Source organism: Amyelois transitella, chromosome 2, assembly GCF_032362555.1.
Source record: "Amyelois transitella isolate CPQ chromosome 2, ilAmyTran1.1, whole genome shotgun sequence".
In the NCBI taxonomy this organism is placed as follows: domain Eukaryota; kingdom Metazoa; phylum Arthropoda; class Insecta; order Lepidoptera; family Pyralidae; genus Amyelois; species Amyelois transitella.
The window spans coordinates 4,175,375-4,200,230 of NC_083505.1; the positions used below are offsets into that span (position 1 = coordinate 4,175,375).

General features: G+C 34.3%; 1 protein-coding gene across 1 annotated transcript in view; it reads right to left on the reverse strand.

Moving 5' to 3' along the window:
- Positions 1-24,429, reverse strand: part of LOC106143210 (LIM domain transcription factor LMO4) — an 84,578-nt gene extending 60,149 nt beyond the window's left edge. The window contains exon 1 of the mRNA XM_013345236.2: positions 24,133-24,429. The gene's annotated coding sequence lies outside the window, so the exon portion shown is untranslated. The remainder of the gene's footprint in view (positions 1-24,132) is intronic.
- Positions 24,430-24,856: the final 427 nt, after the last annotated feature.

A 24,856-nucleotide genomic window follows, 5' to 3' on the forward strand; every position in this document is an offset into this window, starting at 1 on the left:
GGACGTAACTTCGGATTACAGACATCGCATAGTCACGTCATTCGATAACGAGTATGGAGTTTTTTTATGTTTAGGTACTAGTTTTTCCCCGGAAATTCACTATTGTAAGAATTAGCAAAAAAATTGAAGATTCCTTCGTCATTACGACAATTTATGGCAAACTAACTTTTAACCACCCGCGTTATACATTTCTCGTTTATTTATCCTTTCCTGTGGGAATACCAAAAAAAAGTAGCCTAAGTTTGACTACGGATAATAAAATATGCAAAATGAAATCATCAAAATCTAAGTCTAACAGTCTTATGTTAGACCGATTTTGATGATTTCATGAGCTATGGCTCCCGTATTTAAAATTCAGTTTAAATCGCTTAGTGGTTTCACCTGTCTTTTTACTTAAGTTCTTCCGGCATATATAATAACTTTTTATCTAGTTCTTCCGGCATATATAATAACTTATTATCCAGGGTGAAAGGAAGGCGATATTTCTGTAGGATTAACGATAAACAATAACTTGCAAGCGAAGACATAGGCAATAGCTAGCTTAAACATAAAGAGGACACTTGTAAGATCAAAAGTGAGCATACCGCCGCCTCTACGCCGTAGCCGTTGAGTCTACGAGACCACAGATAGTAGTGTAATAAATAGATTGGAAAGCGCAATACATACCATTTCGTATTGACTATTTTTCGTTCACTTGTTTTTAAGAGAGTTTTTAAAAAAAGTTTAAATTTTTTAAGAATTTAAAAATTTATAGTAATGAGTCTTTACTGACTGCATTTATTGGATATCGTTTTAAAATTTATGACAAGATGATCAAGTATTTATTCGATAAAAGGATTTGAGTTCCGAAGCTGTCAGATAAATAAAATTCATCAAAAGTCATCGATTTTAGGTAAGTATGTTTACAACGAAATTTTAACATCTTTATCCCTAACGAGATAGAAATAGCCAGTTGTCTGAAAAAGATGACCTATCTAATTTGTTGTATCTGTGCGATATGCTACAATGTATTAATTTTTTTGACCAATTAAAAAATAATATTTTATATTTTAATTGCAATTGTAACCAATCAAATCTGCAGCGGAACTAAATCACGGCGCTTGTCAATTTGTATAACCTAGCAAACTTTTCATTTCGCTGAAACTGGTGCGTTCAATTCGTTTTCTCTCGCATCCATACTAATTAAAAAACTGCGGACAAATTGGAGCCCACTCGTCGCCCACGGGAACATAAAATATCCATTCGGCTGACGGCACAAAATATCAACAGTATAGAATTAGTGATGTAAAGTTACAACTCACTTACTCTATACCCATTTATATAGAAGTGTACTTTGTATAGTGTATTTTGAAAAATGGAATGTGAAAATGGCATCAAAATACATTATCTTGGATGTTTTGCACGCTCGTCTCTTTAAAACACAGGGCCTAAATTTAAAATTAAGTGGCATCTTATATGCTATGGAAATATTTGACAAACTTCTAACGGTCGACTGAAATTTTTGATGCATGAATATATTATCACCCTCTACGATATCCACAAGATTTTTAGGAGTCAAATTCTCCTACTCTGCCGGAAGTCACGTGCGTGTATATCTGCAATCTTATTATTTTATACTGGCAGCCAGCTGCCATTGATTAATTTTATCCAATCGCCTGCGATTTAAACTTTTTCACCGGTTAATTGTCATGCTTCATTAAACAATTCGATCGCAATTTTATCGGAGTTAAGTGATTTGATTTTAAAACATAAATAACGTTACTTCTTACAAACAATACCTTCTCATAGTAAGGCCAGCCGGATCCAAATCTGGGAGTTTTAGGTCACAGGCAAGCTCTTTAACCACTACACACACAGCCTCGAAATACGTATTATTAGCATAATAATAAGCACTAATGGGCTGGGTTGAACGTATTTCGTCCGGTTTGCGTTTGACCTCAAAGCAAGGACCGTTTGATCGATGGCTCTGTTACTTGCATTTAATGCCACAACACATTAATTTCCTGTGCAATAATGATATTAAAAAATATTTTAATTATTCAATAAAAAAATGTATACAGAAGATACTAAATCAAAGAGCTTCCGTGAAAACATTGGTGAATGTATATAAAGAAGAAAAATAAGTAAGGATCGTGGCTAGTGCAAAGATGGAATTTATGCCCTGCGGAAAGACGAGTGATCATGTATTTGTAAATACAAAAGACTTGCGTATAGTATGCGTTGAAATAAAAAAAAATCCAATTGCTTGACGAAAATTGATAGCACAATTACAAAGTACACATACAATCATCGCCCCTTCTACCCGCGAACATTAACCATACGGAATGGCAGAAGAGCACGTGACTAGAATGTAAAGTGGCCGTTTTGTCCGACACTATTTTAATGGGGACTGATTTGTCATTGTGTCAAACAGGTGTGTCGTGACGAAAAATATATAATAATGACCGTACAAGTGCAGACTTTGTCTCGGTCAGATCCGCTCTCACCCGTAATTAGAGGCAGGCGAGTCTAGGAGCTACGAACCGACGTCAAATATTTTATCACGCTTATCTGCAATCTTGCTCTTGGTCAAATTGTAGCCTATGTGGTATTCTAATGTATAAGCTACATTTCTGTAAAATATCATCCACACCTGTTAGAGCGTAACAAACATATGTAAATAATGCTCCCAATTTTCTCATAAATTTATAATATTAGTAAGATATGTGTTTAAAAGAAAAATTAAAATTTATTTAAAGAGTACAATTAATTAAAATCATAAGTGTGTAAAGTACCTACCTATTCCAATTTTTATAAGTTACTATAATAATAAAAAAGCAATATGGAGGCCCCTCCCCATTCAGCATCTTGATTTCGTGATCACAAAATTGAGAAATCATTTAGTTAGATCTCAGAACAGCACATCCGAAGTTCGTTCATCCGGCTCCTGGCGGTCAACGGAGCGGTCCGTCACGGCGACTGCCCATAATTGTGCCTCGTCCGACAAATATATTAAGTATTCGTGATAGAGGCATACACTGTGTAATTTTCGAACGTTTCGCCACAAATACCCGCCTGGGGACCGGCCCGGAGGTTTTCGTTAAGCAGCCAAGTGAATTCAGATCACGCTAGAAAATAAACTTAGCTCTTATACTAAGACTTGGTTTTATGTTAAATGTTTCAATTTTATAAAATGTTTCGTAAAAGTAGACTAAAAATAAATTACTTTGTTTGAAATTATGTAAATCTAAACTTAGTGACATACCTAATATACAGATGATTTTTAATCATACAAAATGACATGTAGGTTACGTACGTCATACGTCACATTCATTTTATAGCTACTTTACATGCATGCTCGAAATATTTCCGGGGTTAAATTGAATGTCTTCGAAAAAAAATCTTAATTTTTTACATCCATCATGTCATACATTTCCTTAAAAACATAATGGATTATGTTTCTACGAGTTGAGACGTGTAACAAAAGTTTGTTTCCCATGGATAAAAATAAAAGTTGTATTGTATATTCAATATTTACAATGCTGGCAAATGATAACAGGTTTTTATCAGAATAGCTTTACAAACACAATAAATGTCCACTTTCATTTGTTCATTTACCATCATTCGCTATATATGTAATTAAATCCGTAAGCTTTTTACAGTATTTTATTTGTAGATATTCCGGACAGTTAATGCTGTAATACAATACCTATCAAATGCATTTTTTTCCGCTCACATTGGAATTTCGTTCTTATATAGACGATATGATCGTTTAAATATACTTTCGGAGACTCGTTTCTCTCTGAAGGCTCTTGAAACAATTAATCAAATACAGAAAGTTAAACCAAACTTTATATATATGACTCAGCTATACTTAATTATTTAAAAATGGTTCAACTCCATCCTGGTATTATTCTGACCTTAAAAGGTTACCGAGAATAGCTGGCAGGTGTTCAGGGCAATCATAATTTCTGATGAAAATTATCGCAACGAACGCTCATCCAATCCATTGGTAATCTACAGTATTGAGATTGCAGCACTTAAACTATACGAGCGAACGATAAATTAGATTCAGTTTATTATCCAATTATGGATGCGATATCGATAAATTAGTAGTACTTGTTTGTTCCCATCACTAAATAAGAAAACGATAAAAAAGTTTCGATATGCAGTTCCGTGATATTAATATTGGACGATTAATAACCTTTGATCAATGGCCGAGATAGCTGAAGGCGTTATTGAGAATATAAAAGGTTCAATTATAACAAATGTGGTTAATTTCAATCAAAATAATACTTCTAATTAGCTGACATCGGGTTTCTTTGTGCGGCCGGCTAAACAAATGACTCAATTGATGTTGTTAATAGTCTGAGCTTTGCCCTATTATTATAACGGAGTTGGCTACACGAACAGTCACGATGGCAATTCTTAGGTTAATACAAATTCAGAGCCATGATTCATTTGTTTATAATGCTTGAAATAAATACAATAGTATATGTTTGATTGCAGAATGTAGAGCTATTATCTAGATTTCTTTTTTGCTTTGTAGTACTTGAGTATTATTTTAAATTAGTAATATAAAGCATTCTTCAGTGACATGTATAGCACTACTCATAATATCCTGAATAAAAGTGTGACATACATATGTAAGTACATACGGACGGACATTGTAAAGGCTTTGTTTTTGCCTACGCAACTCCAAGATTATTCTAAAACATTAACTAATTATCATATATCATTTGGTATGTAATTTCGATATATTTAAACACATTTAGACAAAATGCAACTTTCAACATTCAGTTCTTTCGAATAGCACCGAATTTTTCTAACTCTTAGTTATTACAATATTTTTTACTCTTGACATTTTATAATAATCATCATTTTTAATACTTATCAGTCTCTTGATATAATGAGGGTTATGGCGTATAGCTTTTAGCTAACAAATGATCCAATCGAGATGTTAATCGGGAGGTTCTCATTACAGGCTCATTAGCCGCAGCCCGGGGCTCCGACGGATGTCATTCTACCTCGGACTACCTCGGATGTTTTTAAGCTTTGTTTTTAAACTAATTAAAGTACGCTAATATTCTGTTTTGGTTCTCGAGTTCTTTGATATAATTGCTACGCGTGTTCCCTAAATAATGACATTTTCAATATAATTAGAGGAGACCTTTTATTATTTTGGTCCTTATGAAATTTATATAAGTTGTTTAATCCGTTACATTCTGTTTGTCATTGGAACCAATCGAAATTAAGTAACTCTCGGTTCTATCGATCCTCTGTGGAGTTTTCGTTAAAATAGCTTATTTATACATTCATGCATATTTATACGTCTATATCCCTTCTTGCAGTCCATCGCCTACAAGAAGAATCCCAAGTTTATTAGCCTTTTCTTTAGTCGCCTTTTACGACATCCGTGTGGTCGATGTGCTTATAAGTTTAATTGATTAAATTTTGGGGATGTAATCGGGATTATTGCCAGGAAGAAGATTTTTTTTCTATTTTGAAATTATGGGTATTCTTTAAGTTTGATACAACGGTTTGATATTCAGGTTTGACATGAATAAACAATGACAGTGATGGACACGGGCCGGATAGCGGCCATAGAAACAACGGGAGGTCCGAAATGGAATCAAACTGCGGTCTACTATCGAGATTAGAGACACACAACTTAAAATTGTATGAATTCCATACCTAATAAAAGATTAGTTAATTACATACATATTTCACGTCTTTATCCCTTACGTGGTATACAGAGTACTTGTGTCGAGTAGTTCCCGGCGATTAAGAATAGGTCAACTCCATCTCTTTCCCATGGATGTCGTAAAGAGCGACTAAGGGATGGGCTAATAAACTTGGATTTTCACACGAGCAACCTTTCACTATGTGAATCGCAATTTCATTAAAGCCATACAGCTGAACGTGGCCTTTCAGTCTTTGTGAGACTGGTGGCTCTGTCTACCCTGTAAGGGTAAGATGTGATTATGTGTGCGTGTGGTACACAGAGTCAAAAGATGATCTTAAATAACCTAACAATGACTGGATGCTTCTTTTCCCGCGCTGATTTGAAAAGTCGACTAAGGGAATATTGGCTTTCTCTAGCTCGCGACGTCGTCCGTAGTGAACGTCTGGTATTGAAGACCCAAGAATCCATTGAAACGTCATTGTAACCATAGCTTACAACGCTTATTTTTTTCTAAATTTGTTTCAGATTAGCATCTGCTTTTGAAAGTTCTTTACATTTTCAAAATAACATTAGGTACTTCGTATCATGATTTTTTTATTCTTCTATCAAAGTTGGATGAGTGGATTCCAAGAAATTGGCTGTGGTACAGGAACAAACAGACAAACACACGAGAGATCTCTTATGGAAGGAAACCTAACACTCAACAATTCTTCTACATCTATTTTAATTTTACCACGCTTCAATGGAATTTTGACGAGCATTTAAATAAGTTTCATTATATGATATTTCATAGAATAATACTACGAAATACATTGACAGACGTTTGATTCGGTGACAGACAGTTGCCAGGTGGTCCAATTCTCCCCAAAACACATAACTAAGCAATTTAACAGTTCAGTGCACTGAGATAAAAAAATATTCCTTATTTTCTTCAACATAAGTTTCATATTTGTTCATCGCAACTGTATTGACGTGTTTGAAATGACTATAAAATTGATATTTAAATTGTTATCATTCTGTGAAACACTTCAATTTGTTGTAGATAAGAAATTCACTATATGAGATGTGAGACAAACACAAAATGAACATGAAGCTCATAAAAAACGTGCTAGGCAGACGTCCAAACCGTATAACCGATACAGAGTCACAAAACGGTCGAGAGCAAAGCAAACAACACTAATATAAATCTAGGAGTCGTAATGAAGCGTTATTGGTACGATAATAAAGCTAAATTGATTAGCGTGGTCCCGTGCAGGTAGACTGCATTCCTGAGGACCCCCGGCGCCCCCCGCACCTCGCCCCGCGTCTCGCGAGATGGGACGCCACGCGGGAATGTGTCATAATGTTAAACTCGGAATTAATAAAAAGTTTGATGTAGGTACAACCAGCCAGTATTAAATGTAACCTTTCAGAAAACTCCCAATATTTGAAAACTTTTGTTTACCATTTTTGTTCAGGTAGAGCCAATTAGAGCGTATTATACAATTTGTTATTTAGCTTAAGATAAAATCGATAAGTCTCAATAGATTTTTCTTGGAAATTGAGATAATAAAAATAAACAAGCAATACAAACAATGATAGATAACCAGATATAAAATTACTTTCTCATCAAACAATGTTTTGTAATCAAACGAAGGGAAACTATTAACCTTAGATATAACAAAATGTTCCTCCCTCTGATAGTAAAAGCTCTTCTTTTACATACTCAAACGTTGCAACGATTGAACTCAAATGCAATTGGCAAAACATCCTATAATGAGAGTGAGAACATTGTATTTAATTCAGAACCATGTACAGAACATTTAGTAATAAATATATCAATACAAGTAAAATGTCATAAATAACTATCAAATCGTGGCTTTGGAATACGATACCAATCTGCTTATTTGATAAAACACCACTCGTCAAACATAACGGTTGAAATTACCTGCAACAAATAATAATAATAATATTAGCATAGAATGTAAAGAATTTAAAAGGAACTCTAAGTAAACTCTTCCGGCAAAAGTATACAAATTTTTATATACTTTTGCTATAGGTGAAATACAGATGTTAGACCTTGCAGGACAATCAAAAAACATTTATTTATTGGCGGTGATGGTGGTGAGTATATCTTTTGTGATTTTTTCATTCTTTAAAGAGGCACATGTAATTAGGCAACCATCTCCTTGGAGGACTACTTGGAGGGCGAGGTGAAAATAAGCGTGGAAATATCAGATCAAGGATGGCATCAAAGTATCGTTTGGCCCAGTACACAGTTTATTTTTATTCCGTACAGTAAACACGAGTGTTACGCAGATGACCATGGCTAATATTATGTTCGTAAGTACTCTGTAAACATAGTTAACCAGCACACTTCACTTTTTTAGTCTTGTGTTCCAATTTTTGTTTTATAGTTTTGGCACCTCTTATTTTGGCAATTACTAAAATACTGTGTAGTTAGTTCATTATAAGCATAAAATCACTTTACTGCAGAAGCACACAAACATTAATATGAATCAAACCATTGGAGGTTCAATGTTTATTTTATTAGGATCCGCTCAGCTATTGACCATTTTATTGAACAAGGTCTGCGTAGGCGCATAAATCTACAACCTATAAATTTAAGGCCGGCAATAAAAATACAGAACTAACACATTTCCTACACTTTGATTCGTCCCGTTTACACAGATCAAAGCCGTAGGAAATAAAGTTTATCTAATCTCCCATCATAACTGTGAATTCTGAGAATTAATGACCTAGATTTGACTCTGTATTTGTTAATGTGTCCAAGATACGGTAAAGTAATGCAGTAAAAAGTAGTACAGTACATTTGTTATATCCAACTGTCAAACAGAATATCTGTAAGGTGCTTTAGAATACAAAGTATCGTCGAATGCATCAAGAAGTGAAAATAAATATTAAAATAGTGACTGATGATAACGAGTTAGTTATTTATTTATCGTTGTAATTAATACTTAGTGGTTAACGGTGAACCATGCTTATGAGAGTCGCCATGCATGGCGCGGAACTTAAATGGATAACGCAACAGTATCAACTGTCGCATTAGAGGACGCCTCAGAGGCTGCCGGCTTCGCGTGATGGCATCCCAACTCATGAATGAACTGATCGGCTCCATTCAACCAGTTTGGTCGCGCACTGATTACCTCCTGCCCACTTTTAATCTTATCTACTACACGACTCAGGACGGCCACGTGAAGACAACCCACCGCACTTCATAGGCCGATCGCAACACAAAAACTGACCGGTGCCTACCTCTTTCCATTCACACCTTTTTGTAATGTTTTTTCGTGAATGAAGTCGTGTTCGGGATAATTATTGAATTTCGACGATTCGTTACGAATATCGATGAGCCGGAAGCCTATCGGCGCGGGTGATTGCATCGGGTGATCAAATTCCGACGTTCAGAAAGTAATTTTATGCTTTTTAAACGGAATTTGTAACCAAAAATTTTAGTCAACTTGCCGCTCATCGTTATGTTTATTGACACTGTCGGCGGCACCCAAGTTTTGATAGTGTAAACAATCATTTTAAATTAATCAGTTCTCGGCTACAGCAGAATCAATACTTCGTCTGTATTGATATTTGCCGTAATGTTATGAAGAAATCTGATAAGATTTCTGTACTTACTTATATTTTAATCATCCACTTGATTGAACCCTATTGATCTATTTCCGGAATTTAGATTAGAAACTATAATAAATTACAGCCATGTTGGTTGACTGGTTAAAGCTATTACTACTAACAAGTCTGAATTAAAAATATATTTGCATGTATTTTCCCACAGTTAGTCTTAACGAGTGCAATCGTAGCAAACATAAAACAAATAAGCTCAATAATTATTACAATCATCACATAGCATTACCGATGTAAACTGTAATTTCCATAGCAAATTACAATGCACACACGACGATAATTCGTTCTCAATAACTGTAATTTTAAATCTATGTATAAATCTACGAACGGGGTGTATTAAACCGGCATTATGGGGAATCAGGGGTAATAATGGGGAGATCTAATTAAATTGCCGCCATTATAATGGCACTCGGTCTGTCTGTCCCCTACCCCTCGACATTTATTATTCTAACTTACATCCAGTACCTGAGATCCACAATAAGCGAACGGATCCTTTTTACAATATTAAAAATTGGATCGGGGTCGTCACCGTGTCGCGAGTAGCATTTTACGAGTCTCTAGCTTCTGTGTTTTACCAATTATTTTTTAATTCATTTGGAATGAATGGACAGATTAAACTGAAACGTTGGTCTTTGCAAATTTGATCATGATTTTTTTAATTTAAAGTTTATTGTATCTAAAATAATGTCCACCTATTGACTAAATGCCATAAGACATTCCCTACCAGTCGAACCTTAAGACCAAACTGAGATTGTAATTTGGTTGGTTAAAAATAATTTGAAGGTAAGAATAGATAACTACACATAACGCAATAAGAGAAATAACAATAAATGGACATTAGTCACAGTAGTAGAAATGTAGACGAAAAATCTCTTGAAACTTGGCGTATGTTATCTTATACTCAGCCTGATTGCTATTCAAGGCAATCGGAACACCTTTATATTGTTACATCTCATTCTCTATTTTCATTGCCCGCGGGGGACTAACCTCCCCCCACTACCCCGTAAGCTCTACTCCGCGCCCTTACCCCACGTCCATTAGTGTTTTGTGAATGATTTAAAAGCTCTTTCGGATAACTACTCTGTAAGTGAGTAATTTAAGACTTACTTCCCATTTTATCAGTGCTCCCTAAATTAGAGTGCGCATTAAAACATTACAGCATATTTGCTGCTTTTGGCAAATAAAAATTTGGATGCGCTTATTATATTTTTATAAATTTATTGTAGGTATAAGTATTAATTGTAGGTAGGTATAAGTAATAGATGAATAGATGTATTGACACAATTTGATTCAAGCTATAATTCATAAATGCTTTATCTAAAGGTGTTAGGTAGAGGTAAGTGTAGAGCAAATTCTTTTGCTTTTACGATATGAATTATAATAAATATGAAATGCTTAAAAAGATTTAGGTCGGTTTCGAAAAATATAGCTATCATCTTTCATTATGCCCCGGTCAGGCCCCAAAAGTAGTTCCACATCTTACAGCTAGGCACGCTACCGCTGAGCCACGGAGGCCAACAATAACAATACAGAATGCATAAATCCAGCCAAAGCGGTGAAACCGGAAGAAAATTCGTCATCTCCCTGTTCATAAACAATGCTCCGACGCACGTAGGTACATGCAAATGAGCGGAGGTAATTACTGTGCTAATGTCATTGACCTTTAGAGCGTCGGTGGTCGAACGGTTAGTATGTCCGAATAAAAAAGCGTGAAGCCCAAGGTGAAATCAAGCTTTTTTATTCGAACCTGCACACTTAGGCAACTAGATGATACTGATTGTGTAACCATGATCCAATAGAAGAGAAGAGTATCCGAAACTGACGAGTTGCACGAAGAGAGTTATGAATATGAATGAAGCGAAAGAAGTATGCAGGGATCGGGCAGGTGCACTTGACCTGACCTCCCGACTAGTTACTAATAAACGGTTTCCGTAGAAATACATAAATGCCCAGGAGACCTCATAAGAGAAAATAATAAATGAATATATACATGACCGATTACGCAGATTGAGTTACCCTCGAACTAAGTTCGAGACTTGTTTTACGAGAAACTAACTCAATGGTATTATGTATTGTATGGATTATACTTTATATTAAATAATTAAAGGTAAATAACCTTGTGTCGTAGAGAACTTACTTTACTATTTTTTATAAGAGAAATACATTAGTACGTAAATAAATTTAAAAACTTAAAATAAATTAATTGTTAAGTACCAGGAAACAAAGAGGCTGCACACAATGCAACACGTACCTTAATGGATAAATTTACGAAATAAGAAAACAAGATTTTACACTCAATACTTTCATGTTTATTGGAGGTGAACGCACCGTTATGGCTTTTTAGATTAGGTCAATTTATACTGTTGTCACGTGACGAGGAAAGCTGTTACCTTATCCAATATTATCGAGTTTAAAAATGAATGTACGAGGAATCGATGAGACGTCGAGTATCATAAAAAAAGACTACCTACATATCTATCAAGAGGAGCTTACAGTTGACTATTCATTAGTTTATTTTACTCCTTGTTGACTATAACTATTTTTGTTGTTATGGGATTTTTGAAAAGAAAAATGATCTCGTGGTTCAGAATACACGTTTAACCGTGGCTTTTTAATTTCATCTATGTTACTTATTGGATTTGATTCTGTTCTACTTTGGAGTCGTAATGGACAGATGTTTGTTGCTCTGTGTAAACTTGAAACCTGTAATGGTTGTCGGGCTTTGAGAGATTAAATTAATTTTAATACTGCTTAGTAAAATGAATTACATCCTTTTAAAATATACTATATGTATATCTAAAAAACTATAAGTTCTAACTTTATAGGTAGTTCGTTGATATGTAAAATAAATATTTAAAACATAACGTACGTTTATTTTCCACTTATTTCAATGAGTTTCAATTAACTAATCGATAATACGATGGCTATCTAGAAAAAATCTGCAAAGTTTAGTTGTCATCGTTCTTTACAATGGACTAAATTGGGGTAAATAGTGAGATAAAAATAATTTATTTTATGTGTGAATGTAGTTAGCGAAGCAGTGGGGTGCCTCGCATCTGGTGACCCTAGTGTTACTATTATTACTGTATGTAGAATAAATTGGTATTGTGTGTGTTTTTTTAATAAGTTAATTTTAAATGATTCAAAATTATTGTTACATTTTATTGTGTGTTTTCATTGTTAAAATATTTATCTTGCAAAAGCTGAGCTGGTTGATGTTAAGCTTGAGCAGTCGGCAGAAAAATATTTTAGTAGTTGGTGATCCCGTATCCCATCCATATCTACTAATATACAATGAGATACCATTTGTATTTTTGATTTTGTAACTTAAACTAAAAAAATAACCGAATTCTCATTTTCATTAGCAAAAATTTATTTTTGTTAAAATTAAAAAAATACATACATATGTATATGGGTAATTAATTCCTCTTGGTAATATAAGCATAAATTAAAATATGTGCCCATTGCTCAACGATTTTCTCCAATAAGTAAGATAATCTACCTCCTTTTTCTCTCGCTATTTAGGAAAATAGCGTTCGAAATAAGAGTTGCAACAAACAAGCTCATTTAGTTGTAATTCACCCGAGAACTACTAGGCTGGCCTCGTGTTTCCAATAATACTCAAATTGCTTTATTTCGGGCCACTGCTGAAGATGTTAAGTGAGCTTCTATTTTTCCCATCAATAACATAGTTTGGTTCTAAAATCAAGCCGTCTAACAAAGGCAAGAAGTATATTATTAGCTTCGAATGTTTACAAGAAATCAGTCCGATAATAAACATAATAAAACAGTTGCTGACAGGTCATTGCAGCTCACAAATTTAACGCAACACTTGGCAAACGGTACACTATTTTACCTACGTTTATCGAACAATGGGGAAAATTCATGGACAGCCGAGACTGGCGCAGACGCAGGTCGTTCATTGTTCGTCTGATGAGCGCAGGAAAAACAAAACTTGTAGTTAAACAGTAAATCTAAGAGCGAGTTGGAATTAACCAAGGAGGGTCCCGTCGGTAGCAGAATTATATTCGCATTAAGGGAAAGTTTTGTTTGTAATGAAAATTTTCTTTAGTTGTAACTGAAGTTAAAGTCATTAACTAACATAAGTGGGTAGAAATGAATAAACGCACAGCACACTTAATTATAAGGCATAAAGTTATTAAACTATTAAATGGCTGGTCAAATCGTTTAGCAATTTCATACAAAAAATCAATGCAATAAAAATTTTGATGTAGAAAAGAACCCTAAAATATTCAACTGCCAAGTTTAGACTTAGGCTTTTGGGGTCAAGTTTATGTAAAATTGTGATTCTGAATGACAACCTGTCATATTGTGACCTTTGAACACATTTGTTCCTCTGTCTCTAAAAACAGTTTTGAGTGATTTGGAATTTAAATTAGTGAGCAGGCAAGCCAGGTACGTTGGCTTGTTTGTGGAGGGCGTTTACCAACAGGCCATGCTTGGAGTTCGTTTACCTAGAATGTCAGTTCATAATGAGCATGTAAGTACAAGTATACCTGTTTAAGTTTTTGTATGGTCGATCACGCATGCTTTATGTGATATGTAATTAGCACCAATCTTTTTCCTGAAATGTCTTATATATCTTAAAAAGTTTTTGGTACTTAATTTGTGTGATCTTCTCAATGAAATGTTCTTAGTTTAAATCTGTTCCATTTTTATAACTATTTATTTATTTATTTTTATTTAGTTTAATATTGCTCTCATTCGTCATAACATAGAGATTGCATTCTCAGCTTTTCATTTTAAAGTTTAATGTCCACTAACAGCTTTTCTCAGGAGCAAAAACCCAAAGATACCAGTAGTTACAATCTAAAATAGTATTTGGATAAACAGGAATTGTTTCTGAATAGACGTTTCATTTATCACTTTATATAAAATATTAAACTCACTCACACTCACTCAAATTATTTTATAATGAGCAACGCCAAATAGTTTTATATTCCGATTATATAGCAGGAAAAAGTCTCGTTAAAACTTCACACGCTTAGAAATACTTTAACAAGTTCATACTTCTTACGATCTGGAAGCCACGCCAATTTGCACGTGTCAAAGATATGGACTCAATTATGCAAATATCACTATCTTCTAGTGCCTGTGAATAGGTTTACTTTATTCCTATAAAAAGCCATTGATTTTTTATAATGATTCACAATTTTATTTAATACTAGAAACTTTTTGATTGGAAGAGGTCTAGTAAAAGAACTTTCTTTTTAAGATTTCATTAGATATTATTTGTTTTACAAATGTTTTCAACAACTAGTGTCTAATATCGTGATAGATAGAGATAGATAATAGAAAATGTGTACAATATATCTCAACAAAAATGTGTATAAGAACATTTCCCTCCATGACCTACTGAACCCCAATATCGAATAGACGGCAAAAGATGCGTAATTGATTGCATTGACGCGTACTGGCTCATTTGGCTGATTGTATGGAACTCTAAATTGCGTATTTAACGTATGGGAAGACCGTGGAGCACCCTCGTGAACCGTTGCCAATTTGGCGCCCCCTGTAGCTGCTCGAGGACCCCGAATGTTTTTATTACGTTCCTATTATTTAAACAATTCCAAGTCTCGATATGTTTTATTGATAGCCGAGTTTTCTAGTAAAATTGTCGATGCACCGTATCCGGTTGTCAGTATATTGCGGAAAATTGTTGTACGTAGTACCATTATAAAACATGTTATATTTATATGGAAATGGTTTTGTAGCGTTTCTGTGGATTTTGTGTGCATGTAACCTATAAAAATAAACTATTTCACTCAACTGGTAACCAGACAGATCTGCAACTAAGTTTATATTCAATCATTCTTAGTGATACATACCTATAAAAGTAACCTTAGGCACTAGCCGTGACAATAATAATGTTATCTCAATGTAAGTACATATAATTTTTTATACGGATGTAATCGAAATAAATTATTTTGATACTTGTTTTGATGTATGGTTAGTGTTTCTCATTTCTCAAAGTAAAACGAAATAAATACAATTAAAACGCATGGTAAACAAAGAAACTAAGTTCAATAATTACATATTAAACAGTTTTATACTCAGATTATGTAAGTTCAATGCAATTTTAAAATACTTCCGGTTTTAAACTTTAATATGCAATTTTATTCATATTTCATTTAAAACTAACATTCATACTAAGTGTATTGCGAAATGTGTTACAGAAAGGGCCATTTACCGCATTATCACCGTGCAAATATCCCGCCCTGAGCAGATTAGATAGCGGTGGAAGACGCCGCGCCGTGGGAATTACCAACAAATATTAAGCTTGTGCTGTTTTGACACGGCCATTTTAATTGATCTCTTTGATATTATAAGTACTCGGAGCGGTCGTAAAACAGACAACTGCAGACAAAGTGAAAAGAAAAAATTTCGGAAAGTGTCAAATGTGTGAAAGTCCTGTGCGCATATCGTCACGGACCAAGGATGCAATTGGGAACACACAAAGATAATTTGAATAAAATAATTTAAATAAGAGAAAGAGGGAGATCAATATTAACTTGTTTAAACGACGCGTATGTATTAACTCACTTATTATTATTGTGTTAATTGAAAACAAAGAATGATATAATATTTTAAGTAGCTTGATCGCTTCATAATATTATAATTTATACCTATAAATACGAGTATATAATAAGTGATTGTGTCTTTGAGTGACTCAGCCTCAACTCAGACGCTTTGACGGTAATTAGCATTTTATTTATTTAAATACGACTAGCTACTTAGCAACCAATTCAATTTATTTTTACAAAATAATTTTTAACACGTACGGCATTACCATATATATAAAATCGAGAGACATTAGTATCTAGGAATGAAAATTATCTGAATTATCTAATGGAGGAAGGAGTCTACAAATCGAAATACCTAGTGTTTGCAATGTTAAACGCACCAATTACAGTCAAAACGAATGCGCATAATTTGATTAAAACTGTCGGATTTGCAGCGAGGATTCCGAAATTCCCGAGTATCTATGCGGATCTAAATTTAGGGGTAATCGCTTGTTTAATAATATATGAATGCTCGGATATTTACATACACGACGAGTGCGATTTACACGATTGGGTCATTTGCATTTTCACGCCTGTCCGCTTTCATTCAATCCCAATGTTCCAAGAATTTACAGATCGCGTGTGGTCTAGGACGCAGTTTTAGAACATAGACAGCTTCCGCTTTCGCCTTCCTTCCTCAAACTATTTTTGCTTTGATAAAAATAGTTTTGAAACGTTTTTGATTTTTTTTTCTATTCAGAGCTATTCATTATTCTCATAATACTGTTAAAAATATAGTACCGTTGTAAATATAGTAGGTTAGTATTCCATTAAAAACCTATTTTGGGATAAATAAATTTGTTTGATGGGCCTAGGTAGTTAGATACATTCTTTTATTGAGTGTATTTTTTAATAAGGTACTTTTAAATGAACTGGTTAAAGTCAGTTGTCGCTCAGAAACAGATGGCTTTTTGTGTTTACTTACAGATAAGTCATGCCTTTTCAATGTATTGGAAACTGACGTCTTGCAAACAAATGAAACATAGTATCTTAACTATTATTCAATTTGTTACAGATAGTTAACACTTGTGCAAACTTTCTCGAGTTGACGTTGACGAGACATTCAAAACATAAGCAGGTTTTGTCGACAATTTAATGTTTTAATCCCATCGGTCTTGTTGGTAGGAACAAGAAATCAGCGAATCATTGACGAGACAGACAAATGCCGCGAGTCACTTGCCCGCTCGTATCAAATATATCTCAAGGGGCGAGGAAATTTAAATTCCCATTGCATTCAGATATTCGAATCCCAAGCGTCCTCGTTAAACTGAAGCGACCGTTATATTTCCAAGTGATATAACAACGCTAATTTAACACGCATTTTATTATTACTCGTAACATTAAAACATCAAAAGAATTCGGCCAATTAGGAGCATAGCGCCGATTACACGCAAGTCTAAAACTCTGTGTATAAGACTAATTTAACATCCGGTGATGAATTAGCTGTGGTGAAAAATAAGAGGCTACGTAAGACAGTACAAAATTAATCACAACAATGACTCAGTTTGCGAAATAAATCAAATTTCATCGCCCACTATGTGGGGAACAATGAAACAAAATAGAACGTTTAACGTCACAATTAATATAAGACAATACCGCAGCACTGGAGGCGCAAAACAGAAGTTGGTGCTCGTCATCAATCAGCTATCAGCCTTCCCCGTCTTTACTCGTTACACATAATTAATCACTGAATATAATTAAAATTCCCGATGACAAGGCGCGATCACCGCAGTATTCAAGGACCTTAAAAAGAATATTGAATATCCTGGAAGCGAGATGACACTTTTTCTTAATCCTTTGGGATGTCATGTCATTTAGGTAAAAAATTGATGTTATCCCGAATATTGAAAATGATTATCTTTGTTAAAACAATAATAGTGAAAGAGATTACGAGTAATGTTAATTCTTCGCATGTGACAACTGATAAGACATAAGTATGTCACTTTCCATTTTTGTAAGTATCATGGTCGTGTGACTTATTGTAATCACGCTCGCCGGCGTCTATAGTGTAATTACCTAGTGACTCAGCACGGCGTTGTCCGCCCTGTATAGGATCCGCGAACAAACTTGTTTTAATTAATTTCGTGTCTCGAACAAGCCTTCAGCTGATTGTTATCTACTTAGTTGCTGTTAGCGCTCCGGACGCCCCGATAATGAAGCAACAAATTGTTCTAAAGTCAACCTATGATTTTGATATTCTCCTCAACTTCGTGTGTTATACTCGTAGTTTGAGTCATGAAATTTAATTAGTTTCTGCTGTAAGATAATTGAATTCAGTTTGTTATTAAAGGAAAAACCACTATTAAAACAATTGCCACGATATTTATCTTCCGGGTATAGAACGTATATATGTAAGAATTGTCACATTTTATGTTTACATCTTAATATTAATCTCTTTTTTTATTTAGCTTCAAAATGTGTTTTTCCTTACTACATTTAAGAAAACGAGCCAGATCGCGTAGTTACACTGATTTGTCAAAGCAAATAATAAAATGTATATGGATATTTTTCCATAAATCATGAATTTATTTCTTTAACTCGAGCAGTTTATCTTTAATCTTCGTCATTGAGTTATTGCCGGCGAGTATTTTATAAGTATCTGTTGTTGTTTGGCGTTGGTTGCCATAGCGACCGGGTGAAATATGGGCCCGTCTCTACGTGGTTATAGCCGGCATTAGCTAAGGATAGCTATTAATTTCAAGTTGTACATATTACAATACAACGTGTGCAATCGCACTATTTTATCGCCAAGAGGTCCTATTCGTGGAATTGATGTAATAATGCGAGGGTTAATGCCGAAGTCATGAAATACTCAGGTCAAATACGGATTTTTAGCTTTAAGATTTTGTGATCTGTTTCTAAAGCTTTGTTTTTAAATTCATAGTAAGTTTTGTCATCCTAGAATTATTTGTGAGTAATTTTTTTTCAGGATCATTTTGTGTAATTGTTATAAATTTCTAAATGTTATAATCATCATTATTGGCCGAATAACTTTAGAAGAAGACAATTTCATAAGGTTGCCACCAGAGTCGACTCAAAACAATAATTAGTACCAATTTAAAACACGAAATTCTCTCTATAATCAAATAGGATGACTTGATACTTATTGAGTGGCCGCACGCAGTGAAAGAATGAAAAAACATCTCTCATCATGACAAGATAAATATAACCATCCTTGTCTTTCATAGAAGTTTACCTTTAATCAGTGTCATCGAAAGAATAGTAATCGTAGATAAGCTATCTTTAGGATTTTCTGATAAATAGGTACCTTACTTAATATTAAATTTTAAGAGTGGATGCACGTCTGTTATACCAACGATGCAAGTAATGGATAGCAAAGAATATATTAACTGATAATTTACTGTCAAGAAACAACTTTTTAAATAGTGTATATTATTGAACTTGTGTCACACATTAAACGGTTAAATATAACTAAAGATGAATACGTTCCAATGCCTATATAAATTCTTTAAACAATCATTAGTTTCCAAGCTCGGGGACCACCTCTCCCCAAAGACAAATAAACTGCGGTGACTTTGTTTATTTTTGTATAGCAGTTGAATTGCTTCTTCCAAGAATAGTGGCAACGTTGGTAATCGTTTTGTAAATAGTGCTAGAAAATGTATTTAGTGGAATTATTGAGGCCAGTCGCAGCTGGTATATTTTGTAAGCTCATTAATAATTTCTTTACTACTTTCGTGAGAAAAATAATTAAGTTTTAATTGTGCGTTAACTCTTACATTGTTGAGATATCAGGAAAGGATACTTATGTTAATAATATTTTAATATTTTTATACTTAAGAATATTTTAAATTTTGAAGATAAAATTAAGACAAAGGAATACATTGTAGAGAATATGCAGAACAAGCAATGTGAGAGGTTCGTTTCCGCCAAACGGATAAGTAGGCAGCTATAACCTGTAATCGAAACCGGTTTAGTCAATGTGGACTTACGGACTGGGGAGAGGGCATGCGATATCAAAGCAGGTGTTCCACTATGGGCCCGTTGCCTCAATGAGAATTCCATTGCGAGCCTTAAATAGTTCGACTGAGATTTAAAGCCTACCCATAAGTTTGGATCTGAATATTTAAGGAGACGCAAAGTTTGTTCTTTGCAAAAGTTGGACAATGATTTTTATATCAGCGTCTTCCACATCTGAAGATGAGTTTGGGGTGGTGTGTTTATAACGTGTGTTTAATATTTTAGCAGCCATCCCTTGCAAGTCAGGGTGTTGAATAATGGAAGAAACAATAATATGGGAGACTTTCAGTTTATTCAATGGACCAAGTAGTTACTTACATTAATAATTAATAAGACAATATAAATTAAATTTGCCAGCGACTTAACACAACCTAAATATATATGATACCTGAGGGTCCAAAATCTAATAATTATAAAACAAGGAATGCTATAAGTTCAAATCATAATTTATTTAGTAGTATGACAAGATAAATATTGATGTCAGTGATACTTTGCTAATCCTCTTATCTCGACAATCAATTCTCATTTGTGGTGTTTGAATATCCTCCGAAAAAGGCTTTTATAAGAGGAACATGGGAACGTACACCTGTCGTACTCTGCATTTTAGAATAGCGTCTGGCTTGCGACTCAATGTATTTATTCTATTAAGAACCGCAGAAAATAGACGTTTGATTTTGAATAAATTCGAGAATTATTTGATACTAGCAGTCCTCCCTTCTCTCTTTTGGGTTTTATCATTATCGTTATTTATTAATATACCAATCTAGGTAAGTGCATTCTGCATTATAATACAAACATATATTTGTTTCATCAGATTTTGTTAGTTACTTGCTTGAACAGTGTTATAACATTTTTATGAAGCTTCATATAAAATGTCTCGTTTACAGAATGAAAAAAATATCTTCAAAAGGAACTGGAACTTTCATTTCTTGTGGTAATAACGACTTGTTATGTCTTTCCAAGCTTTATTTGCATAGTAAGCGAGTTGTTTAGATGCTGTTTAAATATAAGGAACTAATGTGTAGGTAGAGAGTCAGCCATGTGGAACTGGTTATCTCGGTATCCGTATGTTTCCAATTACTTCCATTTTCAGTTAAATTTCGAAGTTACGAAATTTTATTCTTCAGTATATTAATTCCATTTAAATATTTATTTTTGTTTAAGGAAATCGTGTCCTACATTTTAATACTTGATATAATCACTTGATTTTTTGGTTTAAAGGTCATCGATGATCTTGGTTAAAATAATTAATATCTACCATCTTGTATTTTATCCGTCTTGTCCCTGGGCAAATTAGAATCTAGTACCAAGGGTCTGGTTTCCGTGTAACAACGCACATTTAATAGGTACACCGATGGAGTCTTCCTTTGTACTGGCTTCAATTGCAATAAATTTAAAATATTAATGATTGTGTCCATGGTTTAGTTAACATTGACATTTAAGCATCGATTGCTTTTAATCTTCCACGTCAATGAATACCTACTTATGGGTTAGAAAAACTACTTACTTAAAAGTATTGTAGACAAATAATTTACGAACTTAAAGTTGAGAACGAGCACAATTTTAAGATATTCAATTAAAAGGTTTAATTTCTGATGCTGTTTAAAATTAAATTTACAAGCTGTATATCGTATTTGCATAGGGGTGCAGCAGAATGCGTTTAATTCGTTAATAAATCAGGCTGTGGGGGAGGTACGGGTTCATTAGACAGATCGCCCGGGGCCTTCCGGGGTGTCCTGCCCACTCCATCTTTCTGTTGCTTGATGCATTTAATTTGACAAGCGATATCAACTATACGTGTTTTTTTTTTTATTATTGGTATACGAATGTATGCCGTGTTCTCGGCACCAATTAAAAAAGAATAGGACCACTCCATCTCGTTCGTATGGATATCGTTAAAGACGACTAAGGGATAGGGTTGTAAACTTGGGATTCTTCTTGTAGGCGATGGCCTAACAACCTCAATTCAATCATTAAACCAAATAGCTGAATGCGGCGTATCAGTCTTTTCAAGACTGTTAGCTCTGTCTACTCCGCAAGGGATAAAGACGTGATTATATGTATGTATGTATTCGAATTCATTTTAAAAGGTACTTTTAGACCTATAATATTTATAATTCTAATATATATATATATATATATATATATATATATATATATATATATATATATATATATATATATATATTTAACTATATTACTTTAGAATAATGTTTTAAGACCTAATTATAGTGCTTGCATTACCCTACAAAATTCATTCTCAATTGATCAAGCAAGTCAAACCACGCACAATTGTTAAATCTGTGGTGGTACGAATTCGTTAATGTTATCTATTATTAAAATATGGCCATATCTAAATGGGAATCTTACCTGAAATAAGTAATTAATTGGTTCTCATAACTTGAGCTTATCGCTGGCATAAATTAAGGTAGATTCGCGGGCGCCGGTCCACGCACGCAGTGAAACTTTTAATTGCATTGAGCTCTATCACTCTCGACAACAGAGTTATGAACACCCACAGAGATTACTCTTCCTTTATAACCCTATCGGATATAAATTTGTAGAAGATTAATTAATTGTTTGTCAAAATTATGGAAATCGTATATTACGTTTGCCTGATGTGTTTCTTAGAACCATGTTTTTCTATTAAACAATAAAAACCCTTCGCGACGACTCATATCAAAATAACCAGATCCATTTGATTTAAACAAAGTTATTGTGTTTCTTAACCGGAGGAAACATCTACCCAAAAATATTTTGCATCCGAAAACAGGGAACGGAATGAATTAATTAGAATTTTTAAATTAAAATTGTCACCGTGTATCCGTTGTCTGGGCAGCATAAACACAATACAATGGAGGCCAGCGCCGGACGAGAGGTCTCATTAATTTAGATGATTGTACAATTATCTAAATATAAGCAGAGACGCCCACGAGGGGGCACACCCGGAGGGGGAGGGGCACTCGTTTTAATTAAACCAGCGATGAAATGAAGTAGTCTGTATAATAAATATTGCTTAAATATGTTTTAAGTAATTAATTTCAACCCGTCTTATTATGCGTCACGTCAATTCGTTAAAGTACCTATTGTGCAGCATCATTTTTTTATTGTCATATTCGTCGGTAAACACCGGCGATTAATAAATTGATATTGACCAATATCAGTTGATTTCATTACTTTTGTATTGTAGTAGGTAGTCTTTCACAGTAAGTACCTACTTGACAAAATATATTTTTGTAACTGAGAGATCAACAATATGCAAGAGTAGGTTATTACCCTTTATAATTCATTCACATAAAATGTCATTGGAATAAATAAATTTGCTAACAACGATATTACCAACCCCAGCATGACGGAAAGCCGCTGTACGCAAGGGTTGTGCCTCTCTCCATCTCTATTTGTTTTTCGTTAAAGCTTTAATTAAAAGTAGGTTTATTTAAAAGAAAATTCATGTTCAAGATAAATAAATCTCTGATGGGTTAATTTTTCTCTCATTAATTGAATTCCATCTTATGATTTAGTCATTAGATCAGTACACATGCTTGTTACAAATAATTTTTAATATTTGACTTCTATATTATATCTTCATCATAGATAGGTAGGTACCTACCTACCAAGTACCTCTTTTAGGTTATTCTTTATTTATTTCTTTTTTGTTTTTTTTTTATTGAACTTGGGTGTAATTAATACTTGGTTCAAAGAGAACCGACAAATTGTTCCGCTAGAAATTTTTATTGCACACTGTAAAGTTTAACAGAAAAAAAGGCAACATTACAATACTTTTGACTCAATATATTTTTATATTATGTATTTACATTATGTAAAAAATATATGTGTATACGTAGGTAGGTCTCTGCCAGCACGAAATTTGTAATCAAATTGTTTGCTGCCCAGTTTCAAATTTAAGAAAGTACCTACCTACCTCATAGAGTTACAGAAGTAATTAAAGCACGTGCAGTGCGTCGGAGCATGCTGGTTTTTTTTAATATATTTGATCCCTCTTGTAGTGCGTTCTTAATTTTGAGCCCAGTTGTGGCTATTATTCCTGGTTGGCTAACAAGAGCTCTCACCAAGGAATTTTTACCATTTATGTAGGTTTTTTTTTTTACTTCTTTTCCAACAATTAAGCATATTTTGCATGCACATGTTAGATTGTTTACAAACATTCTGGATTGGAGAAGATACTCCAAAAATTTTTTTGTCATTATCAACATACCTACAAGTTGTCTTTAAAACATGCATCAAACAAGTCTTCTAAATAATTACCTAAGGCTGTGTCCTTTGGGGTCTGTTAGCGGCGCGTCCAGGCTGCTGCCTCACAGGGACCGGCGGTCTCTGGGCCGACACGATTCACCAAACAAAAAAGAACTTAACAATAACAAAAAAAACACAACCAACTCAATGAACTACACGGCCGAAAGCAGACTCTTAACCTTTATGTTCAACAGGATAAGAGACTGGACACATAAAACTTCCTTGCAAAACTTTAAAACAAAACCAGTATAGAGAACTTCGAAAAAAGTAGTAACGTTTTGCGGGGAGCGACGACACTTCCCCTTCGGCGTTTCGATCGCGACTGAGCCACGCGGTCGCTCGCGGGGAGCGGGGGGTGGGCAGGCAGGGGGCTCTGGCCCCGCGCCTCGGCCGTATTATTTGATTAATTCGCCTCCCCTTGTATACTCGGCGAGTCGTTACGGCGACGACGTTAAGTTTTTAAATTTCAGAAGAGGGCCACAACCTTCACCTACTCCTTAATACTTTAATTGAATTAATTAAAATCGATGGACCTTACCAAAGATTAAACGTTAATAAGCAGATGCCCAAGAATCCACTCCGTTCCCGTACCGTTCAATCTTGCTTTTACGCGGCTTGCGGGGAAAAAATCCCCGAGTTGAAATAATGAATATTACCAAGAAACGTTAGTGCCGCTAATTGGAGTGCATTTGCATACAGAAATAAAATAAGTCTGAGTGAGTTATTTTGACGAAGT